The sequence below is a fragment of the Pongo pygmaeus genome, chromosome 5 (genome assembly GCF_028885625.2).
Source record: "Pongo pygmaeus isolate AG05252 chromosome 5, NHGRI_mPonPyg2-v2.0_pri, whole genome shotgun sequence".
Lineage (NCBI taxonomy): Eukaryota > Metazoa > Chordata > Mammalia > Primates > Hominidae > Pongo > Pongo pygmaeus.
The window spans coordinates 83,165,733-83,178,991 of record NC_072378.2 but is presented as its reverse complement, the minus strand read 5'-3'; the positions used below and the strand labels follow the sequence as shown (position 1 = coordinate 83,178,991).

At 36.0% G+C, this 13,259-nt stretch overlaps 1 protein-coding gene across 16 annotated transcripts in view; it reads left to right on the top strand.

The window, feature by feature from the left end:
• SNAP91 (synaptosome associated protein 91) overlaps nucleotides 1-13,259 on the top strand; it is a 158,816-nt gene that overhangs the window by 53,492 nt on the left and 92,065 nt on the right. The window lies entirely within an intron of this gene.

The window sequence follows — 13,259 nt, the reverse complement described above, 5'->3', positions numbered from 1 at the left end:
TGCTTGAGGCTTATCTCTTATAGACTGCTTCTTTTGATAATGGAGTATGATTGCACTTGTTCAACTTTATTGTTTGGTACATTAGATAACACCCACTTTAGGTCTGATGATCACTTGATGTTCTTTGGTCAAAATTTAAGTCTCTAAAAGTAAAAGGTAGGTAAAAATAAACCAAGGTAAACTGAGGTAAAAGTAAGCCAAGAGCATTTTTTCCAAAGGAGATTAGCTAATGTGTGAAGAAGACATAGCTCTACTCCAAAGCACTGGAGGCCTGTATTGGAGTGTACCAGAGGTACTCTACAGCATTTGAATCTGCTGTACACACTTTAAGTACCTTTAGATCTGCTGAAACAGAGCCCCACGTGACATCAGTTTGGAGAAGTTGCAGAGTCTTCCCTTAATCTGGGCCTGACTCATATGTGACACTATACCAGATGCTTTGCTTAGAGCAGCACATACACATGTCCTCTATGTTGCCACCAAAGCAGCTTAGCAGACTTCTGCCCCTTTTTAGTTACAAAGAGTGCAAGGTACAAAATTTCTCTTTTACATGGAAGGGATTTCTCTGAAAATGCACAGACTTTGGGGCCCTTAGAAACTTCATTGAGGTGACTGGTCTCTGAATTTTCATGGATTCTCCCATACTTTGACATGCATGTGACTTATCAAGGCAGCTAAGATACCATCAGTTCTTGCCCACTAAATACATTCAGCCTTATGTCATCAAAATGATATCCTATGGGAGTATGACAGCCAAAGAGGTTGATATCCCTGAAATAAGACAGTGAGGCTTTAATGGCATCTCTGCTAGATGACAGAAAACTACTTCTGATGATTTCTGTTTATTGAGGTAGAGATAAAAGCATTACCTAGTTCTGTAGCTGCCTATGAGGTACCAGGAGCTGCATTGACTTTCTTCTGGTAAATGAGATACATCTGGAAACCTGCATATTAGCAGTTATCATCTGATTAAGTTTGTAATCTACTGTTAACCTCTCAAATGCATACATCTTTTCATAAAACAAATATGCGAGTGTACTGAGGATGTGATGGAATTTCTACCCCCGTATCTTTGCAGAAATCAGAAAAACAGTGTGGATTCTGCTAGTTTTAAAGTATATCTACTCAAACTATGCATTCAGAAAACTGAGGATATAACCACAGATAGTCTTGTGCATTCACTGGATCTAATTTCCTTTTGTAACTTAATCCCCATAAAGCCTCCACTCAGATAGCTAAAACATATAGTGACATTTTGGGTCCCCAAGGAGTAGAATGAGCTTAGAGTCAGTGTCCTTGAAAAGTCTGGGTAGGTAAATCTGACTTCCGGTTTCCAGTTCCACGTGGAAGGAGCTTAGAAGTCACCAATCTGTCCTAAAAATAAGTACAAAGCTGAACAGACTGAAATATCAACAGCTCTTCTGGGATCCACAAGAGAGGGGAGGACATAGGGCAAACCTCTGCCCCCAAGATTGGAGAGACAGGCAAATACAAGGAGTCATGGATTACTGGAACAGAGACTCACAAGTGGAAACTGCCATAGGAACCAGTGTTGAAGTAGGAAGATCTGAACTGTTAATTGATGAATTGTTGGATGCTCAATGTGGCCAAGTCTGAGAATTAAAAACTCTGAGGGAACCCAGTCATAGGGAGCACCGCACTTTTGTTTTACCTCCAGGAGCTCAACTAGGCTCCCATAGTAAATATTAGGGAAAAATCTCCTTGTGCTTCCAGGACAGGGAGGAGAAAAGGAACCATTTTGAAATATGCCAGAGCACTCTTGTCCTTAAGAAGGAGCAACTACTTAACCAGAGCTTCACCTGATGTGTTGAGATTTTATCAGAGCCTAACTGGACTGGGGCAAGATAAATACCCAACTCTAGCCCACTACATCTATCTTGTCCAAGAGGAAAAACCAAGAAGCATTTGTGAAGTTTACAGTCCAGAGGCATAGACTCACTAAAAAGTGAGACGTAAGCACAGGACTATGGAACACTTCCCCTCTCCGCACCTTAACACTACATTAATAAAGACCTATTTACAGCATTTCCTTTTACCTGGTACATCATGTACAGCTATCAAGAAAAAATTACAAGTCATACTAAATGACAGAAAAACATTCAAAAAGACAGAGCAAGCATCAGAACCCGACGTGGCAGGGATGAAGGAATGATCAGACTGGGGATTTAAAGCAATTATGATTAATAGGCTAAGGGCTCCAATGGATAAAATAGGCAGCATGCAAGAACAGATAGGCAAAGTAAGTAGAGAGATGGAAATCCTAAAAAAGAACTAAAAAGAAGTACTAGAGGGCAAAACCACCGTGGGATTATTAGCAAACAGGATATGGCTGAGGAAACAATCTTTAAGCTTACAGATACATCAATAGAAACCTCTAAAACTACAAAGCAAAGAGAACAAAGACTAAAAACAAAACAAAAATGGCAGAACAGAATAAGACTGTGGGACAACACAAACAACTAAAAACAAAACAAACATCAGAACAGAATAAGACTGTGAGACAACAACAAAAGGTGTCATATATGTATAATGGAATACCAGAAGGAAAAGAGAGAAAGGAACGAAATATTTGAAATAATAACGACAGAGAATTTTCCCAAATTAATGTCAGACATCAAACCACATATCCAGGAAGCTCAGAGAACACCGAGTAGAATAAATGCCCCCGAAACTACCTTGAGGCATATAATTTTCAAACTATTGAAAATCAAAGATGAAGAAATAAATCATGAAAAAGCCAGAGGGAAAAAACACTTTGTCTATGGAGGAGCAAAAATAAGAATTATGTATGACTTCACCTCACAAACCATGCAAACAAGAAGGGAATTGAGTGAAATGTTTAGTGTTGAGACAACCCACTTAATCTAGAATTCTTTACCCTGTGAAATAGTCCTTTAAAAGTGAAAGAGAAGTAAAGAGTTTCTCAGTCAAACACAACTGGAAAGAATTTATTGCCAGTAGATCTGCATTTGCAAAAAATGCTAAAAGAAGTTCTGTAGGGAGAAGGAAAATTATATGGGTCAGAAACTTGGGTCTACATAAAGAAAGGAAGAATATCAAAAGAAGAGTGAGTGAAGGTAAAATAATAACTTTTATTTCCCTTATTCTTAGTTGATCTGACAGACAACAGTTTGTTCAAAATAATAATAGCAATAATATATGTTTATGTATTTATAAAGTATGTACATATATGCTTATATGTAGGTGAAATGAATGACAGCAATAATACAAGGGATAGTAGGGAGGAATTCAGATGTTTTGTTGTTATAAGATACTCACACTATCAATGAAGCATTATGGTGTTATTTGAAAGTGGCCTTGGATTAGTCGTAAATGTACATAGCAAACTCTATGGCAACCACTAAAAAAGTAAAAAAGAAGTGTAATTGATATGATAAGAAAGGAGAGAAAATGGAATCTTATAAAATGGTCATTTAAAACCACAAAGGGTAGAAAAAGAGTGGAAGACAAAAATAGGAACAAAGAACAAAGGCAATAAATAGAAAATAGTAACAAATATGGTAGATACTAATCCAGCTATACCAAAAATCACTTTAACCTCAATGGTCTAAATGCATCAATTAAGACAGAGATTACCAGAGTAGATCTAAAAACAAGACCCAACTATATGTTGTCTATAGGAAATCTACTTTAAATATAAAGACACACATAAATTAAGAGTAGAGAGATGGAGAAGAACACACCATGCTAACACTAATCAAAATAAAGCAAGAGTAGTTATATTAATTTCCAGACATGGCAGATGATAAAGGGGTCAATTTTTTCAAACAGATGCAACAGTCCTTAATGTATATGCACCTAACAGCAGATAATCAACAAATATGTGTGGCAAAAACTGCTAGAACTGCAAGGAGAAATAGATGAATCTACTGGTAGATTTGGATCTTCAACCCCCTCTATCAGTAATGGACAGAGTCAGCAGGCAGAAAATCAGTAGGGATGAAGTTGAACTCAACAACACCATCAACTAGATATAATGGACATATATCTATATAGACTACTTGATCTAAAAACAGCAGAATGCACATTCTTCTCAAGCTTGCATAGAACGTTCACCAGTAGAGACCACAATCTGAACCATAAAACACATCTTGACAAATTTAAAATAATAGGAATCATACAACCATCTGCTCTCAGACCACAATGGAATTAAACTAAAAATAATAACAAAAATAACTGGAAGATGTCAGAATAGATGGAGATTAAACACACTTCTAAATAACACATGGGTCAAAGAAGAAAGCTCAAGAGAAATGTAAGAATATTTTGAACTAAATGACACTGAAAATACACCTTATCAAAATGTGTAGGATGCATTGAAAGCAGTGCTTATAGGGAAATTTGTAGTATTGAGTGCATATACTAGAAAAGAAGAAAGATCTAAAATCAGTTACCTAAGCTTCCACCTTGGGAAACAAGAAAAAGAAAATTATTCAAAGTAAATGGAAGAATATAAATAATAAGAATTAGAGCGTAAATCAATGAAATTGAAAACAGGAACTCAATAGAAAAAAATGATGAAACCAGAAGCTTGTTCTTTGAAAAGATCAATAAAATCGATGTCTCTAGCCAGACTAAGAAAAAAAAGAGGACACAAATTACTGATAACAGAAATTAAAGAGGGGAGACCACTACAGATCTTATGGGTATTAAAAAGATAAGAGAATATTATGAACAGCTGTATGCCCACAAATTTGATAACCAAATGAAATGTACCAACTCCTTGAAAGATACAATCTATCTAAACTCACACGAGAAGACATAGACAACCTGGATAGGCCTCTATCTATTAAAGATACTTAGTCAATAATTAATAACCTTTGAAAACAAAAAACATCAGGCCCACATGGGTTTACTGGTGAATTCTACCAAGCATTTAAGTGAGAAATTGTACCAGTTCTTTACAATCTCTTCCAGAAGATAGAAATAGAGAAGATTCTTCTTAACTCCTTTTATGAGCCCAGCATTACCTTAACCTCAAAACCAAAGACATTACAAGAAAAGGAAAGTGGCCAGGCGCAATGGCTCATGCCTGTAATCCCAGCACTTTGGGATGCCAAGGGGGGGCGGATCACTTGAAGTCAGGGGTTCGAGACCAGCCTGGCCAAGATGGTGAAACCCCATCTCTACTAAAAATACAAAAATTAGCTGGGTGTGGTGGCGGGCACCTGTAATCCCAGCTACTCAGGAGGCTGAGGCAAGAGAATTGCTTGAACCAGGAGGTGGAGGTTGCAGTGAGCTGAGATTGTGCCACTGCACTCCAGCCTGGGCAACAGAGTGAGACTCCATCTCAAAAAAAATTAATTTGACTATTAGGTTACCAAGCCAGGCTATTAAATAGCTAATATTCTCAGATCTGCCTGTATCTTGTATTATGTCCTGAACCATTCATTTAGTCTCCTAACACTCTGCTTCAATATTCATAAAACAACTGAGGTAAATTAGCTAATGTCTTAGATGTCTTCCAACATTAATGTCCGAAGATTGTATTAACTATTGCAATTGCAAATTGAAAATGCAAGCTACAGAAAGTACATTATTAGAATTAATACCATGATTTGAATTTTTCATTTATGTATTTTTAATAACCTTTTGCTGTGGGCTTGACTTAAAAAATTCAGTTTGCTTTTGAAATATAACCATGAATAATATTCATCTGGAAAAGAAAGTAGAACTCATAATGCCAGCTATGGGGTAAAAAAAATCTTCAACAAATTATAGTAGAATAACTGGATATCCACATGGGAAAGAAATGAACTTTGAACTTTATCTCAATTAGTTGTTCAAAATATGCCTACAAATTCTTTGATACTCATCCCCTGAAAAGGTATGAATTGGCTGGGCGTGGTGGCTCATGCCTGTAATCCCAACACTTTGGGAGGCCAAGGTGGGCAGATCACTTGAGGTCAGGAATTCAAGACCAGCCTGGCCAACATGGTGAAACCCCATCTCTACTAAAAATACGAAAAAAAAAAAAAAAAAACCAGGCATGGTGGCGCATGCCTGTAGTCCCAGCTACTAGGGAGGCTAAGGCAAGAGAATCACTTGGGCTGGGAGGCAGAGGTTGCAGTGAACCAAGACTATACCGCTGCATATCCAGCCTGGGCAACAAAGGGAGATTTCACCTCAAAAACAAACAAACAAACAAAAAAAGGTATAAACTAACTCCTGTCACCTTCAATGTGAGATGGACTTAGAGACTCACTTCTAATGAATAGAATGAAGCTGAAGCAATGGTGTGAAGCTTTGACACTAAGTTATAAGAGACACCTTGATTTCTTCCTCACTAGTTCTTGCTTAGATCATTTGCTCTAGGGAAAGCCAGCAGTAAAGTTGTGAGGACACTCAGACAGCCTTGTAGAGAGTTCCATACAGCAAGAAACTGAGACCTTCTGTCAACAGGTATGTGAGTGAGCCACCCTGCAAGCTGAACCTTTGGCCCCAGACCACTGAGGGCTACAGGCATGGCCAGCAGTTTGACTATAACTTCATGAGGTCCTGAGCCAGAATCATCCAGCTAAGCCACTTCCAAATTCATGACTTATAAGCTGTGTGAGACCAGAAATTTATTTGTTGCTTTAACTGCTAAATTTTGGAGTAATTTGTTATTCAGTAGTAGATAATATGCCTCACAGCAGACCTAGAAGTGAAATCAAAAGAATTATTGGCCTAAATAAAAAGGTTAAAACTAAAAAGCTTCTAGAAGAAAACAAGGACTAGGCAAAGATTTCTTAATTAAAATACAGAAAACATAAACTATAAAAGAGAAAGTTAACAAGTTGGACTTCATCAAAATTACTCATGCTCCTCAAAAGACATGATTAAGAATGAAAATACAAGTCACAGAGGAGGAGAAAGTATATGTATTTGTGTTTTAGGAATGCCTATCAAGAACAAATAAAGAACTCAGTAATGAAGACAACTCAATTTTTATAATGTACAAAAAGATTTGAACAGACACTTTACAAAAGAAGATATAAAATGGCTAATAAGCATATAAAAATTATCAATGTCATCAGTTACTGAGGAAATGTAAACTAAAATCACAGTGAGATACCTCTTGGACCTACTAGACTCAACTAAAATTAAAACTACTTATGGTATCAAGTATTAGTGAAGATGTACAGTAACTGGAACTCCTATACACATCTGATAGAAATGTAAAATGGTAAAACGTCAAATGATTTTACCATTTTACATTTACTGTTTTACTTAAAAAGTTAAACATACACCTGACTTATGACCCACTAGGATCATATCCTGGATACTTACCCAAGAGAAATAAAAACCAGTATCCATACAAGGACTAGCATATGAATGTTCAAAAATGTTCATAATAGAAAAAAAACCATAAAGTAACTAAATATTCATTAATAGGTACATAGATAAACAAAATAAGATGTATACATATTATACAATGCTATTCAACAATAAAAAGGAATTAACTGTTACATTTGTAGTAACAGTATCATTATGTAGTAACATAAATGAATTTCAAAATCATTAGGTTCAAAGAAGCCAAAGAAAGGAGAGTGTATAATGTATGGCTATTTACATAAAATTTTAGAAAATGCAAACTAACTTACAGTGACAGAAAGGAGACTAGTGGTTACCCATGGTTCGGAGTGGAGGAAGGAATGAACTGCAAAGGGACACAAATTTTTTGAGAGTAATAAAAATGTTCTGTACTGCTGTGGGTTGAATGCTCCCTCCAAAACTCATATTGGAATTTAATTGGCATCGTGATGGTATTAAAAGGTGAAACTTCTAAGAGGTGACTTTTGTCAGGCATGCACTCTCTCACCACGTGATACCTTCTGACATGTTATGATGCAGCAAGAAGGCCCTTATTAGATACAGCCCCTTGATCTTGGACTTCCAGCCACAAGAACTGTGAGCCAAGTAAATCTTTCTTTACAAATTATCTAGTGTGTGGTATTCCATGATAGCAGCAGAAAATGGACTGACATGTACCTTGCTTGTGACAGTAATTGATGTTGCATATAACTGTCAAGACACATAAAATCTACACCTTAAATGAATGTAATATATTATATATAAATAACAACTCAGTAAATTTTATTTAAAATTAAAAAGAAAAGGAAATTACAGACCAATATCTCTCATGAACATGGTTGAAAAATCCTCGACAAAATATTAGCAAATTAAATCCAACAATGTGTAAAAAGAATTATAAACCATGACCAAGGGGATTTACTCAGGTGTGCAAAGCTGGTTCAACATTTGAAAATCAATTAATGTAATCTGCCACATCAATAAGCTAAAAGAGAAAAATCATATCATATCAGTAGATACAAGAAAAAAATTTGATGAAATCCAACACCCATTCATGATAAAAATTATCAGTGAACTAGGAATGGAGGGGGAACTTCATCAACTTGATAAAGAATATGTACAAAAAACTTAATAGCTAACATCATATTTAATGGTGAAAAAGCTAGAAGCTTTCCCAGTAAGATCAGGAGGAAGGCAAAGTGTCCCCTCTCACCACTGCTTTTCACCATCATACTGGAAGTTCTAGCTAATGCAGTAAGACAAGAAACGGAGATGAAAGGTATACAGATTTGGGATGGAGCAATAAGACTTCTTCGTTCCCAGATTATATGACCATCTATTGTAGAAAATCCAAAAGAATTGACAAAAAAAAAACTCCTGGAACTAATAAGCAATTTATAGCAAGGTTGCAAGAAAAAATGGTTAATGTACAAAAGTCAGTGGCTTTCTGATATACTAGCAATGAACAAGCAGAATTTGAAATTAAAAGCACAATGCCATTAACATCAGCACTCCCTAAAATGAAATACGTAGGTATAAACTTAACAAAATGTCTCTAAGATCTATATGAGGAAAACTATAAAACTCTTATGAAAGAAGTCAAACAACTAATAAATGGAGAGATGTTCCATGTTCATGGATAAGAAGGTTCAATATTGTGAATATGCCAGTTCTTTCCAACATGATCTATAGATTCATTGCAATAGTATTCAGTATTTCCAAGTAACTGTGGATATTGACAAACTGATTCTAATCAGGTAAAAGACTCAGAATAGCCAACACAATATTGTTGAAGAAGAACAAAGTTGAAGGACTGACCTATCCCACTTTAAAACCTACTATAATGCTACAGTAATCAAGATATTGTGATATTGGCAAAAGAATAGACAAATAGATCAGTGGAACAGAATAGAGAGCCCAGAAATCAACCTACATTAATATAACCTGATCTATAATAAAGGAGCAAAGACAATCTTTTGAACAAATGGTGCTGGAACAACTGGACATTCATACACCAAAAAAATTAATCTGGACACAGACCTTATACCCTTTACAAATATTAACTCAAAATGGATCACAGACCTAAATGTAAAATGCAAAACTATAAACATCCTAGAAGGTAACATAGGAGAAAACCTAAATGACCTTGGATGTGGTGGTGACTTTTTAGATACAACATCAGAGGCGTGATCCATGAAAGAAATAATTGAAGAGCTGGACTTTATTAAAATTAAAAACTTCTGCTCCATGAAAGACAGTGTCAAGAAAAGGGTAAGATGTGCCACACACTGGAAGACAATATTTGCAAAAACCACATCTGATAAAGGACTGTTGTCCAAAATATACAAAGAACTCTTAGAACTAAAAAATAATAAAACAAACAACCCAATTAAAAATAGGCTAAAAACTTTGATACCTCACCAACAAAGATATGCAGATATTATTCTGTGCTAAAAGGAAATGCACTGTCAATCCATGAAAAGGTGTGAAGGAATCTTAAATGCATATTACTAAGTGAAACCAGTCTGAAAAGGCATATTTTCAGCTCTCTGACATTCTACAAAAGGCAAAGCTATGAAGACAATAAAAAAGATCATTGATGTTTAGTGGAGGTCTCATTCTGTCTCCCAGACTGGAGTGCAGTGGCACGAACACAGCTCACTGCAGCCTTGACCTCCTGGGCTCAAGTGATCCTCCTGCCTCAGCCTCCCGAGTAGCTGGGATTACAGACATGCACCACCACTCCTGGCTAATTTTTGAATTTTTTTTTTTTTGTAGACATAGGGGCTCGCTATGTTGCCCAAGCTGGTCTCAAGCAATCTTCCCACCTCAGCCTCCCACAGTACTGGGATTATAGGCATGAGCCACCATACCTGGCCAGATTTTTAGGACAATGAAAATACTCTGTATGATACTAAAATGGTGGATTCATGTCATCATACATTTGTCCAAACCCATAGAATGTACAACACCAAGAGTGAACAGTAATGTATGCTATGGACTTGGGGTGATAATGACGTTCAATGTAGGTTCATCAGTTGTAACTAATATGGCACTCTTTTCGGAGGTGTTGATAATGGGGAGGCTGTGCATGTTTAGGATCAGGGATAATATGGGAAATCTCTGTAACTTCTGTTTAATTTTGTTGTGAACCCAAAACTACTCTTTAAAAAAGTATTTTTCTAAAAAAAAAAATGTCAGGATATATCCCTTTACCCTGTGCATAGTCACTATGGTAAAGGTCCATTTGCAGAAGACAAGGAAAAAGTACTTTAAGCAGTGTTCAAGGACTTTCCTCAAGAATATCTGGAGAACTTGTTAAAGCTCAGGTTGCTGAACCTGTTACCCAGAGTTTCTAATTAGTAAGTCTGAGGTGGGGCCTGAGAATTTGCATTCCTAATAAGGGCCAAAGTCATGCTGTTCCTGGTGGTTTGGGGACTTTAGTTTGGGAATCATTGTATTAGAACCACTCCCAGATGCTCAGACTAGCATTTTGAATTCACACATTTTGGCATATTCACCTAATTAGATAAATTTTGAGGCAGTTGTGTTTTTCATTAGTTGACCTGATAGTGCTAGAAGTTAACCTTATGAATATGTTGTGGGTTAATTTTAATCAAAGATTTCATGACCAATACTTTACACCTAATGTTGGAATCAATATTGGTGCTATAAATCTTCACAAATGCTTTATTGCTATAATGAAACTCTGACTTGTAAGTAAGCTGTCTCCTTGACTAATGGTCATTAGTAATAGCGTATGTAGAAACTCTCAGTTTGTCTCTCAGAGATAATTTTTTTCACTTGGTTTCTTTCCTAGGACAATTATCCTTCAAAAGTTAATACTAGTATGACAAGGGTAGTTTATCACAGCTTTACAAAGGTTCATGTTACAAACATGAAATTTGATCATTTCAAATATTGAAAGTTAACATATGTTACCTTTACTGTGAAAGAAAGGTAGAGGCTCATTTTTGGATGACCAATTCCCTCTGTAAAAGTGCCAGTTTCCCTAGGCCCTGCACTGATCTGGACAGGGGAGCCTCATTAGCTGTGCCTGTGTCAGTGAAATAGAACATGTTGCCTTTCTGTGTCAATGCTACTATTATAGAAACAATTATGAGATTATAACCTAAATCCACAATGATCGAGTGCTTTTTATTGCTGAGTCCTAAATTATCATGAAGGATACAAACAATTTTAAAAGTATCCAGAGGAGACAGAAAAAAAATGGTTAAAATTGTGGTCACTGGTTCTAAAAGGAAATTGAGATATTCTGCTTGATTTTTCTTTTTGTATTATTGCTGAAGATCAGATGCAAAGATATAAACTCAGATTATACTAAAGAGAAGTAATTTGGATATTTGAAAGAAATTATATATATATGAAGATTGTTGTAAAAAGAGAGAACAAAAAGTATGTTTTGCCAGAATAAATCCTTATTTTCAAATTTCTTAACAAGAAAAGACTTTCGTCTTATAGCACCGTGAGTTTATCCATTGCATTAGAAAACAGGACAGAGTGGATAAAGAAAGTATACTTAGATTTGGTCATTTTTAAAAAGACTTTCTTTTCTCTAAACTCCTAGCAAGTAGGAAACAGTATGTGTCTGTTTTCTTGATCTTTTTGCTTCCCTTAAATACCCTACAGGGGAGGTCCATGTAAAAAGTTAAAATTACCCAAAGACTGTCAACAGAAGGTAATGAGTAACTGCTCTTGATAATTAGTTCTTTGTGTAATTATATATTATTAAACTTCCCTTAAGAAAATTAAAAATACTTCTGAGGTAGTAAAATTACATGCTGAATGAAATATCTCTCAAGTATGAGACAATATTAAAATAGCATATGTAACCAAAACAGCATGGTACTGGTATCAAAACAGAGGTATAGACTAATGGAACAGAACAGAGCCCTCAGAAATAATACCACACATCTACAACTATCTGATCTTTGACAAACCTGACATAAACAAGAAATGGGAAAAGGATTCCCTATTTAACAAATGGTGCTAGGAAAACTGGCTAGCCATATGTAGAAAGCTGAAACTGGATCCTTTCCTTACACCTTATACAAAAATTAATTCAAGATAGATTAAAGACTTAAATGTTAGACCTAAAACCATTAAAACCCTAGAAGAAAACCTAGGTAATACCATTCAGGACATAGGCATGGGCAAGGACTTCATGTCTAAAACACCAAAAGCAATGGCAACAAAAGTCAAAATTGACAAATGGGATCTAATTAAACTAAAGAGCTTCTGCACAGCAAAAGAAACTACCATCAGAATGAACAGGCAACCTACAGAATGGGGGAAAATTTTTGCAATCTACTCATCTGACAAAGGGCTAATATCCAGAATCTACAAAGAACTCAAACAAATTTACAAGAAAAAAACAACCCCATCAAAAAGTGGGAAAAGGATATGAACAGACACTTCCCAAAAGAAGACATTTATGCAGCCAACAGACACATGAAAAAATGCTCATCATCACTGGCCATCAGAGAAATGCAAATCAAAACCACAATGAGATACCATCTTACACCAGTTAGAATGGTGATCATTAAAAAGTCAGGAAACAACAGGTGCTGGAGAGGATGTGGAGAAATAGGAGCACTTTTACACTGTTGGTGGGACTGTAAACTAGTTCAATCATTGTGGAAGACAGTGTGGCAATTCCTCAGGGATCTAGAACTAGAAATACCATTTGACCCAGCCATCCCATTACTGGGTATATACCCAAAGGATTATAAATCATGCTGCTATAAAGACACATGCACACGTATGTTTATTGAAGCACTATTCACAATAGCAAAGACTTGGAACCAACCCAAATGTCCAACAATGATAGACTGGATTAAGAAAATGTGTCACATATACACCATGGAATACTATGCAGCCATAAAAAAGGATGAGTTCAT